The sequence below is a fragment of the Schistocerca americana genome, chromosome 6, assembly GCF_021461395.2.
Source record: "Schistocerca americana isolate TAMUIC-IGC-003095 chromosome 6, iqSchAmer2.1, whole genome shotgun sequence".
NCBI classification, from domain to species: domain Eukaryota; kingdom Metazoa; phylum Arthropoda; class Insecta; order Orthoptera; family Acrididae; genus Schistocerca; species Schistocerca americana.
In genome coordinates this window covers 299,268,870-299,282,602 of record NC_060124.1, presented here as the reverse complement: position 1 = coordinate 299,282,602, position 13,733 = coordinate 299,268,870, and the positions used below count along the sequence as shown (strand labels likewise).

At 44.8% G+C, this 13,733-nt stretch overlaps 1 non-coding gene across 1 annotated transcript; it reads left to right on the top strand.

Annotated features, from left to right (window-relative positions):
* The first annotated feature begins 12,067 nt into the window (after positions 1 to 12,067).
* Positions 12,068 to 12,141, top strand: Trnat-ugu. Its single transcript has one exon. It is a non-coding gene; the product is annotated as a tRNA-Thr (tRNA).
* The last annotated feature ends 1,592 nt before the right edge of the window (positions 12,142 to 13,733 follow it).

Here is a 13,733-nt window from a genome sequence, read left to right as displayed (position 1 = left end):
AATCTTTTATTTAGCTGGCAGTAGTGGCGCTCGCTGTATTGCAGTAGTTCAAGTAACCAAGATTTTTGTGAGGTAAGTGATTTGTGAAACATATAGGTTAATGTTAGTCAGGGCCATTCTTTTGCAGGGATTTTTGAAAGTCAGATTGCGTTGCACTAAAAATATTGTGTGTCAGTTTAAGCACAGTCATGTTTAATTGTTCTAAGGGGACGTTTCAACATTAATGTAATCACCGCCAATGTACGACGTCAACGTCCAATAACCACTCACAGACGGCAGGTGGCAGCACTAGCAGAGGGGGTATATAAATCTGGTCTGCGGAATGCGGAAATAAGTGGAGTCTTCATAATGGGGAAACGTTCACAAGGGCATCATCATTGGCTTTCGGGACAAGGATGGAAGCATTTCCGAAACAGCTAAGTTTGTAAACTATTCAAATGCCGGCGTGGTTAAAAAAAAACACCGTGGATGGCAAAATGTCGCTATGTAAAAGCAGTGAGGAGACAACTGTGGTGCTCGCGGGCCACAGATGAAATGAAACGAAATGAAATGATCATATAACATTGATGGCCGAGAGGCCCCATTCGGTGGAGTTCGGCCGCTGTATTGCAAGTCTTTCTTAGGTGAGGCCACAAAGGCGACTTGCGAGTCAATGATGATGAAAATTGTGATGAAGGGCAGACAACACCCAGTCGCCTGCCGGGAGTCCAACCCGGGCCTCTTGCGTGATAGGCTGTATCGCTACCGCTGCGCCACGAAGGCGTACGGGCCATAGACCTGAAGGGTGAACGACGGCTGCGAAGAAGTACGTATATGGGCGAACAGATGTGCAACTGTTGAGAAACTGACAATGCAGACGAAACAAATGGCTACCAATAGTGTCTCTCCAACTACCGTTCAGCAAACGTTGCTGCGTAAGAGCTTCCGTGCTGCATGGGATTAGCCGAGCGGTCTAAGGCGCTGCAGTCATGGACTGTGCGGCTGATCCGGGCGTTTGTCCTTAGGATAATTTAGGTTAAGTAGTGTGTAAGCTTAGGGACTGATGACCATAGCAGTTAAGTCCCATAAGATTTCACACACATCTGAACATTTTGAACAAGAGCTTCCGCAACAGGTTCCTGTTTCATGCAACCATTCTGACTGCTATTCATCAGCGACGAAGATCGGGAATTGCACGCCACTACCCTAACTGGGCGTCTACTGGGTGGCGACAGGTGGCCATTTTAGATGAATCACGTTTTATGCACATCGGAGCCCCGCGTATGCGGCGGGAACGTCTGAAAGCAAACGCCCTGGAACAATCGTCGGGAGAGTCCAGGTCGGAGGAGGGAGTGTTATGGTCTGGGGAGAGATTTCTTGGCAGTCTCTGGGTGATCGCGTCTTTCTGGAAGGCACAATCGATGAACACAAGTATCAATCTATCCTTGGGGACGATGTCAACCCCTAGACGCAGCTTGTGCTTTGCCTTGACACGATGGCATCTACCATCAGGACAATGGAACGTGCCACATGGCTCTTAGTGTATCTGCATGGTTCGAAGCACACCAGGAAGAGTTTACCTTACTCCCCGGATTTAATGAATTTATATGGTTCCAGAGATCATTTCCAGTCCCAGGCGTATATGATGTATACATCGCAGATGTCTCAGACTTGAAAAGCTCTCTGGAACCATGTAGTTTATTTTGGTTAAAGTTCGTATCACTGGATTTGAGGCAGGATCACCCGTTCCGTCGACGCTAAGGTGCTGTTCCAATACCTTTGAAAGGATCTGCAATTCTGTTCGAGTTTAAAGGAAAATACCAAGTGGGCTGGGGCGTGAATGGGAATTTGGATTTAGGAGGAAGGCGGCGGGTGGCGTAGTCGTTAGCGCATCAGCCTAGTAAGCAGGAGGCCTGAATTCGAATCTCGGCCTTGGTACGTATTCTCATTCATCGCTTCAGTCTACATGTATACACCATCGGATTTAAGCGCAATCGAGAATCTGTGTGGCCACCTCGATCGAGCTGTATGCGCCATGGTTCCTCAACCATGAAGTCCAGCACAGCTGACCAGGGCACTGGAGTCGGCATGGCTCAACATCTCTTTTGGTACCTTCCATAACCTCACAGACTCATATCCTTCACATATCACAGCGATCAGCGCTACAAATGGTGGTTATTAGGGCTTTGACAGGTGGTCACGTTAATGTGACTGGACAGCTCTTCCTGATGTCGTCGACTCTTATTCCTACGGCAGTTGTGAGATCCTCACCAACGCATACAGCAATACCGCGGAACGATAAACGGCTTTCTTCCACTGTCAAATCCCGACACGTGATGGTTGTCGTTCCCATATTCTTAGACAAGACATAACACTATGTTGTCACAAATGATCAACATTCACATACAATTTCAGAATGACAACTTGTTGCGTTATCTTCCCTTATAAACAGAATGTTGATGGCGTTACTCCTACATACTTCGTTGATCGCGTGAAATGCTAATGATTCGCACATCCAAGAACGTAGTGCACTTCATGACAGTTTGAGAGTTGCTGCATGTCGCCTTCATGGTGCTGCGATTTTAGTGGTAGCAGTGTACTTAGAACTTTCCGACGTTCGATGCCCTTCAGAGTATGAAGGTAGATGTAGACGTAGATAGTCAAAGAAGGAGAGAGCTGGTCACTTTGCGCCAATGGGCGAAGATCGCGCGGCCAGCTGATCCTGACCTTGGCTCCGCTCTGGCGTGGGCCACTCGCCTTGACCGTCGACGTACCCAGCGTCCTGTATAATTATTGAGAAGGCACACGGCAGCCGGCAGATGACGTGCTCTGCCAAGCGTGAAGCCAAGGGCGTGGGAAGTGCTTACCGCCTCCGCTCACCTATACAACATTAGTTGCTTTCATTGACTCACATCTGCGAAGCGAAGGATTTAGCTACCATGTAAAAAAATCTATAAAGTGGCGAGTCTGATTCCCTAATGGAAAAACCACGACCGTCGTGAGGAGCTTGTAGTTCAGGTTTCCACAGGGTCACCGTGGGTCTTGATAGGAGGTACAGGGTGGGGCAAAATAGGTGTTACAAAGTTTTTGTCTATTACTACACAATATGGAATGACAGATTTTTGTTATCACATTTATGCTACAATAGGGAATCTGAAATTTAATAGAAAAGGTTTCCAAAGTGCCTTCCTTCTGCAGCAACGAATGTGCAGAGTCTTGAACTGAATTGCGTGATGAATCACTGAAGACCGTCTTAGGCTTCACGGATCATTCATGAAATTGCAGTATGAAGGTCCAGAAGTGTTGCAGGTGCGTCTTCGAAGACTCTGTCCTTTAGATAATCCCGAAAGAAATAATCGTACGGTTGAGACTGAGACGATAAGGAGGCCTTCCCACACCATTTCCAGCAGTTTCACCGTGAGGATTAAATGTATCCGAGTGGAGTCAGTTCTGTTTGTTGACGTCCTCATGGAGATAGACGTGTGGCTCATCATCAAACCTGACCGTTAACGAATGTTCAGTTATCAAAGACCCTACCATCTCATTTCTAAAAGAATATCTCTGCTCCACAGAGTTGTCACAGTTGAATTTTGTAAGGGAAAAGGTTTAATATCTGTTTCACTATTCTCGGGTGAGACTGTCGTGACATCATGATTTGCTGTTTTTTCATTTGTTGGGGTCGCCCTCGTTACACTTTCTCCGTGGTTTCGGCTGGGGCTGGTCGTCTTGAGAGCCCACTCCATGAGTTTAAACGTTTAATCACCAGCTAAAAAAGACAGTGAAAACATTACACAAAATTCGTACGAGAGGATGCTGTCCGCCCCCCGTAGCTGAGTGGTCAGCGCTACAGAATGTCAGTCCTAAGGGCCCGGGCTCGATTCCCGGCTGGGTCGGATATTTTCTCCTCTCAGCGACTGGGTGTTGCGTTCTTCTAATCATCATCACTTCATCCCCATCGACGCGCAAGTCGCCGAATTTGCGTCAAATCGAAAGACTTGCACCCGGCGAACGGTCTACCCGACGGGAGGCCCTAGTCATACGACATTTATTTTACCAGAGGATGCTTTAATTTTATCGTCACAATTGGACTTCCTTTCACTACTGTAACCTCACGGAGAAGTTTTAATTCCCAATAGTGCTGCTCTTTGACCAAATGTGCTGATGGATGCGCTTCGCACCGTAACAGTACGTTCAGAATTTGTGTATAATGCCTTTACGACAAACAAGCACTGTTCAAACGATCGTCCTTGCATTCTGAAAGGTGTACTGAGATTTTTGAGTGAGCTACAGGATTTTCAAATCTACAAAAGAAGAATATCACAAGGAAACTCATTTGTGGCGCACAATTAAACAATAGTATATAAAAACCTTTTGACACATATGTTGTTCCGCCCTATATTTGGTGTACACATTACAAGACTGACGCACTCGATCAGTGGTCGTCAAACTATTTTGCTCAATAGCTAATCTGAAATTGTGGGACGGCACCTCGGGCCACATGTGAGCCTCTAGTAGCCTAGCTAATGCTAAGGACGTCATAAGTTGGCCGCCGGCCTCAGAGTACTGAAAGTTTCTATCCATATCATTTGGAACACTTCGGGTCGACTCTTCTCTCTTTCACATTCCCGCATCCGACAGCGATCACAAAGTAGTGACACTGTAATTGTATAACGAAGTATTGTTGCGTTGTCAATGTGATTGATTAACTGATTAATAGCAATAATTGAACTTATACTTAAATACATTGTGCAATATGAGCATGATAGCAAATGTTTAATAAATATTTTTAATATCACTTTTCTTTTACGAAACTGGGTATTCTTATATGAACCTTAACTTAATTTCATATTCCTTGCCACAAACATGTAAAACTTTTCTCGGTAACACATATTCACGAACCCATTTTACTTCCGTTTTAAGTTTATTCCATAGCAGCTTATCGGTACGAGCCGCGCAAGGCCTTGAGTTGTCAGTAATGGAATACAAACAATAAAATATTCCCCACTCACTTCCTGCAAGCCTGCAGTGACTGCCCTACCTACGTCTCTGCCTTATAAGTTAGCGGCCAACTGCACTTTCCTCACGGTCAAATATGTCCAAGTCAGAAATAAGTCCAGCTTGAAATATTACTATCTTTGTAAGTATTTTTGTTTGTCATTAAGTAGCAAACTACACTCTTAAAAAGCTTTCAACGTTAGTTGATAATTTTTGGATTGGCCTGTTAGCTGGCAGACGCATGTTGTTGTTAAAATAGGGCGGAGAACCGCGGTACACACGAATACTTGATTCGGGCCGTATGTGGCCTATGGGCCGCAGTTTGACGACCATTGCAGTATAGCTAAAAAATACAAAGGAAAAATCTGAGTCTTACAAGGGGAAGGCCTCAGACACGGCCAACCGATTCGGCTCGTATTTGGCAGGTCGCTTGTGTACAACCTAAGACGAAGGACTCTGATATTTTGGGTCAAGAAAATCGCCCCTAAAGGTTATGATGAGCAATCGACTCAAAATTGGAGGGATCGATACATAATTGTAAACAGAGCATTTTTCATCATCAGGTATGAGGTCCGCAAACGCCAACTTTTCCAGAAATCGAGGAAAGAAACTTTTACAACTGCCGCATCTGTACCCAATGGTAAACGCTTTTCGCCGATAGCGCAACGGCAAAGATAACTGTCTGGGAATTGGAAAACCCGGGTTCGAATCTCGAAGAAATCTAACGAATGTTATTCTTTTCGTTTGTATTTTTCCATATCTCAATTGATAGGGAGGGTTAATAACGTAAGTAAATTAATAAGGAACGATAATAATCAGGTAGGCAAACTAATTTCCCAAACGCCGTGAGTTAGTAAAGTACTAAACTTTTAACCCTTGTCACATGAAAACAACTACAAGTAAGAGTGCTGCGAATTCCTCATGAGGGATGACAGATAGCCAACCGCGCGACGCTTGTTTACAGCGAGGCACGGGACAGAATGCACGCGGGGAGAGTTATGTTGTCCCTCTTCGTCATATCATGGCTGTGAACCTGGAAGAGTGAAGGTGTCCAGCATGAGCCTTATAGAAATCAATCGGAAAGAATTGTTTTCCATCATTAGGCTGCCGCAAACCACGCGGATGCATGTAGTGATTTTTCCATCGTTAATGCACCGAATAAAATACGTTTTGTGAATGAATACAGTGGTCTTCCCTAAATAACGTATGACGAGTATTGTATGTAGTTTGTAGTAATTCGCTCGTCTGTTTATGCCGTAGTAACTAGTTATTGTTTGTTGTTTCATATCTTTCAAGGGCATAATCTAAATAATGGAGGATGTACACCCTTCGACAAGCGCTGTGATATATAGTTGGGAGCCTGTCACAGACGATGGCAAGCGGGAAGTTACCGACGCTGTGTTTTGGTTTGTAAAAGTGTTGCAAGACAGATGTTCAAATGTGTGTGAAATCCTATGCGACTTAACTGCTAAGGTCATCAGTCCCTAAGCTTACACACTACTTAACCTAAATTATCCTAAGGACACACACACACTCCCATGCACGAGGGAGGACTCGAACCTCCGCAAGACAGATGTATTATCAATGCACAAACGGAAGCAGGCAGTTCTGTTTCTCGGCGTTCCAGATTCATAGGAGCGGATATCGTCGAGCGATTTTAGGAGCTGACGAACGAAATGACTTTTGTTGATACTGAAGTACTATACCATGAAGACGAAGCAGAAGTGATTCAGTGGAAGATATCCCGACTAGTGAATCGCAAAATGGTCATAACACTTTCGAAATTTCCACGTCACTGGGAATATGTGCTTCATCTGTTCCCGATGAGTATTATGAACCTGTTACTAAACGATTTAACTACTGCGCTATACCCCTTGAAGTAAAAGTTAAGGTGGTAGCGCTATCCAGGAATCATCCAAATTGGAACTTACAAACACTGCAAAAGAATGGAGCAACAACAGCCCTGAAAAGGAAGAAGGACTTGAAATTATGGGAAAGTGATATCGTTAAAGGAGGGAGAAGATACGACAAATACCAGGCGATAAATAAGTGGACATACAACCGATTTGTCGAATCTCGTTGTCGTAACGAGAATGCAACAACGAGAATACTTCAGGAGTGGGCTGCAGGTGCAGCGCTTCAGTATACGACCAACAAGGATTTTACGTTTGCTGCATCATTATCTCGTGCAAGAAATTTCAAATCGGAGTACAAAATTCGTCAACGACACGTCACTAATTACGTCTCTCATAATGAGGTACAAAAGATAGAAGATATACAGAAAGTGGCGGCTCTTTTCAGCACGCAAACGGCGTCACTTATGAGCGGTTTTAATGGTGATTACGTGATCAACACCGTTCAAACAGGATGCGAGTATCGTGTGAACATTCGACGCACGTTATCGCATAAGGGAGGAAAACGAACCCTTGTCGCAGTTGGTAGTAAAGACAAACTAACACATTCGTACACGGCGCAATATGCCATCACAGCCTCTGGAAAAGTGTTGCCTGAGGTTTTCCTGAGTTTACAAGAAACGAATGTTACATTTGCTCCTCGAGTTCATAGAAGCAGTCAATCGCTTAAGCGACTCGTTGAAAAATGTTTGCATTACTTGCTCCAAATCCGGGAAACTGACGAATGCGATTTACAGAACATTTCTTGAGTATGTTTTAAAACCATACGTTTCTGATAACAAGTTTTGTCTAATATCGGATTCCTTGAGTGGACAAATTAACACTACAGTATATGACACAATGTTTATAGATGGCGAAGGTCAGCCGACATGCACAGTAAAAGTAATACCGCCAAACTGCACACATGTGTGCCAGCCGTGTGATGTTTATTTCTATCGCCAGGTTAAAAGCATTAATTGCAGGCTTCAGAATTGCAGTGTGCTTCTGGAAACCCAGCGGGAGTTGCACAACCGCACGGATGCAATAACTATTCACAGCATAATTCACAACCAACTTTCAGTACCAATTTTTCAGGCAATGATATCGTATGCGTGGTACGCATCAAAATTAATTCTCGAAAAAGACATATTTTTAAATGTAAACTAAGTTTGTTTTCCGCCGACTCTTCGGAAGGAACAGTGTAGCTGCCGAAAGATTGCATTCATTAGATGCTTTTGGTGCCGTGAGTATATTTGTTTCGAATGTTTATATGACAAGTACCATCCATCTATTGTTGTTCGAAGAAAAGTGAGGAGACGTAACGGTGACTGGAAGAGCCATTGTCAAGTGACCTGGAATAACATTTTAGTTGTTTACTGTCCCAAGAGATTTGAGAAATTTATTTGCAAACTTTATTATTGTAATTCCTTATTGATTTACTTATGTTATTAACCCTCCTATCCCTATCAATTGAGATATGGAAAAATACAAACGAAAAGAATAACATTCGCTAGGTTTCTTCGAGATTCGAACCCGGGTTCTCCGATTCCCAGCCAGTTACCTTGGCCGTTGCGCTATTTTTTAATTTTTTAGTTTTTTTAATTTTTGGTTTTTTAATTTTTATTTTTTTTTTATTTTTTACGCTGTCGGCGAAAAGCGTTTACCATGTGGGTACAGATGCGGCTATTGTAAAAGTTTCTTACCTCAATTTCTGGAAAAGTTTGCGTTTGCAGACCCCATACATGATGATGAAAAATGCTCTATTTACAATTATCTATCGATCCCTCCAATTTTGAGTCGATTGCTCGTCATAACCTTTAGGGATGATTTTCTCAAAATTGCGGGGGTGTTGGCCAAAAATATCTTAGAGTCCTTCGTTTTAGGTTGTACACAAGCGACCTGCCAAATTTGAGCTGAATCGGTGGGCCGTGTCTGAGAGCTACCCCTTGTTAGTTGACATGTATTTCATTCACAAAATGATAACGTTCTCGGCCCATAAGTTACCGGTTTCCGATGACGGTAAGGTCGGCGTTGGAAATGGAAATGTCGTGTGGCTAGGGCCTCCCGTCGGGTAGACCGTTCGCCTGGTGCAGGTCTTTCGATTTGACGCCACTTCGGCGACCTGCGTGTCGATGGGGATGAAATGATGATGATTAGGACAACATAACACCCAGTCCCTGAGCGGAGAAAATTTCCGACCCAGCCGGGAATCGAACCCGGGCACTTAGGATTGACAGTTTGTCACGCTGACCACTCAGCTACCGGGGCGGACAGGTCGGCGTTAAAAAGTGTACTTCCAAAAAATAAGTCAAACCGAATTAGTAAAATTTGCTACAGACGAGAGACGCCTGCCTAGAGACATCGTGCAAAATCGCGTAGTTGTCGCAAATATTCGGAAAGTAAGGAACGACCGGTCGCGAAACGGGAACCACAGTAAAAATCCGATGACGTTTTGCACAGGTGTGTTGGGCAGTGTCTCTAGTACGCCCGTCGATCGCGTTACGTCGTTCTTTTTAGTTCTGAGCACACAGGGAGCACATAAAGATACCTAGAACAATAGTGTCTCCCGCAAAGTACGAGGGCCTGGTGAGAATTTTCGTCTGAAGTATGCAGCCAACATTACATAACTGTCGTGCGTTTTCTTCTTCAAGAGAATTCTCAGCCGCATTCTGCAGGGGCAATGAAGATGATCCTGCATCGTTTTCAACTGGAAACGTTTGATTTCCCACAATACAGCCCGTAATTGTCTCCCTTTGAGTTTCATCTCTGCTCACATGAACCGCTGGCTTTGAAGACAACATTTTGGCATAGACAACGAGCTGTAGGCTAGCGTAGAGAATTGGCGGATTGCACTGGCGGCTGCCTTCTATAACGAGGGTATTGGGAAGTTGGTACAACGCTACGACAAACGTCTAAGTCGGATTGGCGACTATGGAGATAAGTAGGTGGAAGTTGTAGCTAACTGTTGCAAATGAACCAGTTTTGATTTTCACTGTGGTTTCCATTTCGCGACCTATCGTTTCTTGGTTTCCGAATAGCCCTTGTAAATACTAAACTAAAATAAATTGTGAATAACTTTGGTTATAGACGGAAAGTTTATCGGCAAACAGACACTGACTTCAATCGATGTTCTTTTCGCTTACATTTAGAGTACGTTATTCGCTTTATTACATGTAAACAACTGCAGTGAAAAGAGAAGCTACAGAATGAAATCGAAAGCACAGCTCACAGATTACAGTTCGATTATATTACACGAAACATTATTAAAAATTTGTTGTGGCTAAAATATATCATCATATACATTTTAAAATGGCAGAAATTCAAACACTCTATAACAACGTAAGAGTCAATGATGTTCGTGTAGCCCCACTCTTTTTGTAGAAAGAATATTTCTTCGAATAACAAGTGATGCAAAATAAAATGTCGGCTAGACAAGCATTCGATGATTATGGAAAATAGGTCTTCAAGAGAAGATAGGAAGGATACTCGTCAAAACGTTGCGACACCGCGACGCCATGACTCGGCTGATAATCCGTGATGACTTCATCAACATACCTTCCTTTACCCCCACAGAGAAAACGCTACTCTTATTTATGACATAGAGGGCACATCTTGTTCACATCTTTGTGTAACACAATTTACACAAAACTTCAAACAACTGAGAGCACAGTGCTCCAGTAAACGCATTCTCCGAGCAGCTGAAGTGTATGTAACTAATTACTGTTTCCCCCCTCCCCCCATACTGCCAGTATATCTTGTAATAGGGAAATAATCCCGGAAATGCAAACGTATTTGAGAGGTTACACTTCGCTAACGAAGAATTATCGGTACGATGTAAAGTCAGATATATGTTGTGATACTACTGTCGCATATCGCTATGTGATATCTATTCATTTCACAACCACTATTTTGCCATTATTTGGACTGTGTGCTGGAAGAGAAAGTTTCGCATCCTGCTGGCGTTTTCAGGTTAGGCTGCTGGTCCTTTTGTTGGCCGAGACCACGTCGATAAATCTCTTTGTGTCAACCACGCCTTCTTGCGGAAAGGCTGACCATGGTATAAGTTGGGGCAGCGCACGCCACCACCTTTATGTGTGGGCGAGCGGCACCAGTCTGGGCAGTGGACTTCGCGCCTGCCTTGCCACCTGCTGGAGGTAAATTGAGTGCCATGATCTAACTGAAGTTAAAATCTTCGAAGTTGTTAGGACGCGCCATATTTCCTTCTAAAATAATCGACATTTCGACCCCTCTGCTGGGATCTTCTTCAGGATGTTTCGGTGTTCACTATTGCTAGAACACTGTCAGAGACCAATGTTGCGTTCTCTTCTAAAGATGAGTTTTCACGCGGCTGTGCTGGAGAAGTGGGAGTATCGGTTAAAATTCATGTGGCTACCATTGGTGGGCCATCGTCATAGGCGAATATTCCATCGCTGATGCAGAAGAAGGGGCATTATTAGCTAAACTCTTATGGATGCTACTGATGGCCCATCGTCATTGGATAAAAAGGCACTTTTCCACATTTACGCTGGAGAAGGGTTGTTGGCTGAAATCCCTCCTACTGCTATGGGTTGGCCATCCGAAACGGACAGAGCAAGAGAGAGGGAATGCTTGCCCAAAATATTATTGTCCGCCGGGGTAACTTTAATAACGTACGTGAGCGGGCTAAGGAAACTAACATTTATGGAAGAGAAATCGGAGAAGCGGTTGAAATTTACAAGAATGGATGTAATTTCAGTAGAGAGTACGGCAATAGGCTTCCGGCATCGTGGCTCTACGCCACTAGGAAGTGAATATGCGGCCTCGGTGTGCACGCAATACAAACAACGCGCTGCAAGTGACCTCGGCAGACAATAAAATTTTGGACGTTCATTTACTGATATACTAGCTGCAAAGACGCCAGTGAAACCTAAATACTTACATATATATACTAAGATAGTATCTGTTCTTTCGGACATATCCGAAAGAACAGATACCATCTTAGTACATATATAGTTAAGGCTCACCGGCCACTTGACCATCTTCTTCTTCTGTGCGAATGCACAAGCAGTGCCCGAACTCTTACGGGAATCGGCAACGCGCCGCGAGTAATGAGTATAATGGGCGGGCGCACTACGAATGTAGTGCGGGACAATACGTTAAGAATGTGAGTTTCGCGGGAGGCGTGCCAGAGATAAATCCCTGCAGTCGCGCTATCCTTTGTGTCCTCGGTGGCTCAGATGGATAGAGCGTCTGCCATGTAAGTAGGAGATCCCGGGTTCGAGTCCCGGTCGAGGCACACATTTTCATCTGTCCCCGTTGACGTATGTCAACGCCTGTAAGCAGCTAAGGGTGTTCATTTCACTGTAATTTCATTCTAAATACTTGCCATGTAGCAGATGGGCTTCCAAATCGGCCACCGAGCTATCGGAAAATATGCTAAAGAACTCCCGCGAAATCGATTTGAGGAAGCACGTAATCGAAATGGAGGGTGGCTGAATCAACAGTGACCTTCCAATTTATTCCAACAATGACGATGTTTCATACTGATCTCAATGGCAGCTCGTGGTCACACGTTGTCCCTTACCTCGCAAAACAGCTCGTTTGCAGCTCCAACGGCACTATCCCGGCTGGGTATCGTGTCGATCTAAGCTCGGATGACAGATACAGGTACGCCATTCAATGCTGCTTAACTCGGTCCAAGAGTTTCTCAAGAGTAGTGGCTGACGAACAGTAGTGTGCCTCTCTCGCGGCTACGAGTGGCCAGAAGGCTTTCAGTGCTTGGCAGATCTGTGTAACGTACGAGCTAGGGCAGCTGTGAAATACTCTCTGTATCTTTCGCTAGCTTGTTGAAAGATGACGTCATGGAAGCCTCAGAATTAGGTCCCAGCCACCAGCCTCAACATGCTAGAGATGACGAATGTTGTCTGCTAATGTTCATTCATCTCGCAGCCTATACACAGTCGGATGCGTCCATCAGAACCGTGACATGGTATACCTGAAGAAGCCTGTCGCGTCAACGAATTTCAGACAGTTATAACGAGTAGAACCGGTATTACAGGGTACAAGCTGTCTGTTCAGTGTGACTGTCGACTTAGGTGACAATCTGTCAAAAGCCTGAATAACCACCTTTTGCAGAGTGGGCCGTTGCGAGATCTGCAGGAAGAGAGTCAATGAGATTCTGGAATGTACCAACTGGGATCTGAGCCACGTTGACTCCAGTACTGTTGCCGACTGAGCTAGCTTTCTCGTTTGAGGATTCAGGGCGCAAACAGCCCGTTCGAGGTGGTCCCATAGATCCATGATTGAGTTTAAATCCGGGGAGTTTACTGGCCATGGGAGTACAGTAAACTCATTCTGGTGTTCTTCCAACTACGCACGTACACTGCGAGCTGTGTGACATGTGGCATCGTCCTGCTGGTAGATGCCACTGTTCCGAGGAAAAGTAAAGTGCATGTAAGGGTTGATATGGACCCAGTGATAGATGCATACTTGCGTTGATCCATTTTGCCTACCAGAAGGACAAAATCATCCACGGTATGCCACGAGAGCATTCCCCAAAGTGAGTGGGACCGTGATAGATTGTCACAGATCTCGGGCCGCGCTCGAGGCCCTGCTACCACGCCGCCTCGCTAGGAGGCGACAGAATCTCGACTCTGTGGAAATGAAGGACCATGCACTGCCTGGCTCAATCGCCTCTGGGTCTCACCTATCAGCAGTGCTCTATGTGGCGCCGAACGAGTAATGTCTGCACTACCGCGTCTGTTGTTGTTATGAGTTGAGGGGAGATCCTGTGGGAGATGTGCGGTGGCGCTTTGGTAGTCACCGAGTGAGTTAGCTCAGTGGTTATCACAATGGACTCGCATTCGGGGAGAAGACAGTTCAAACCCG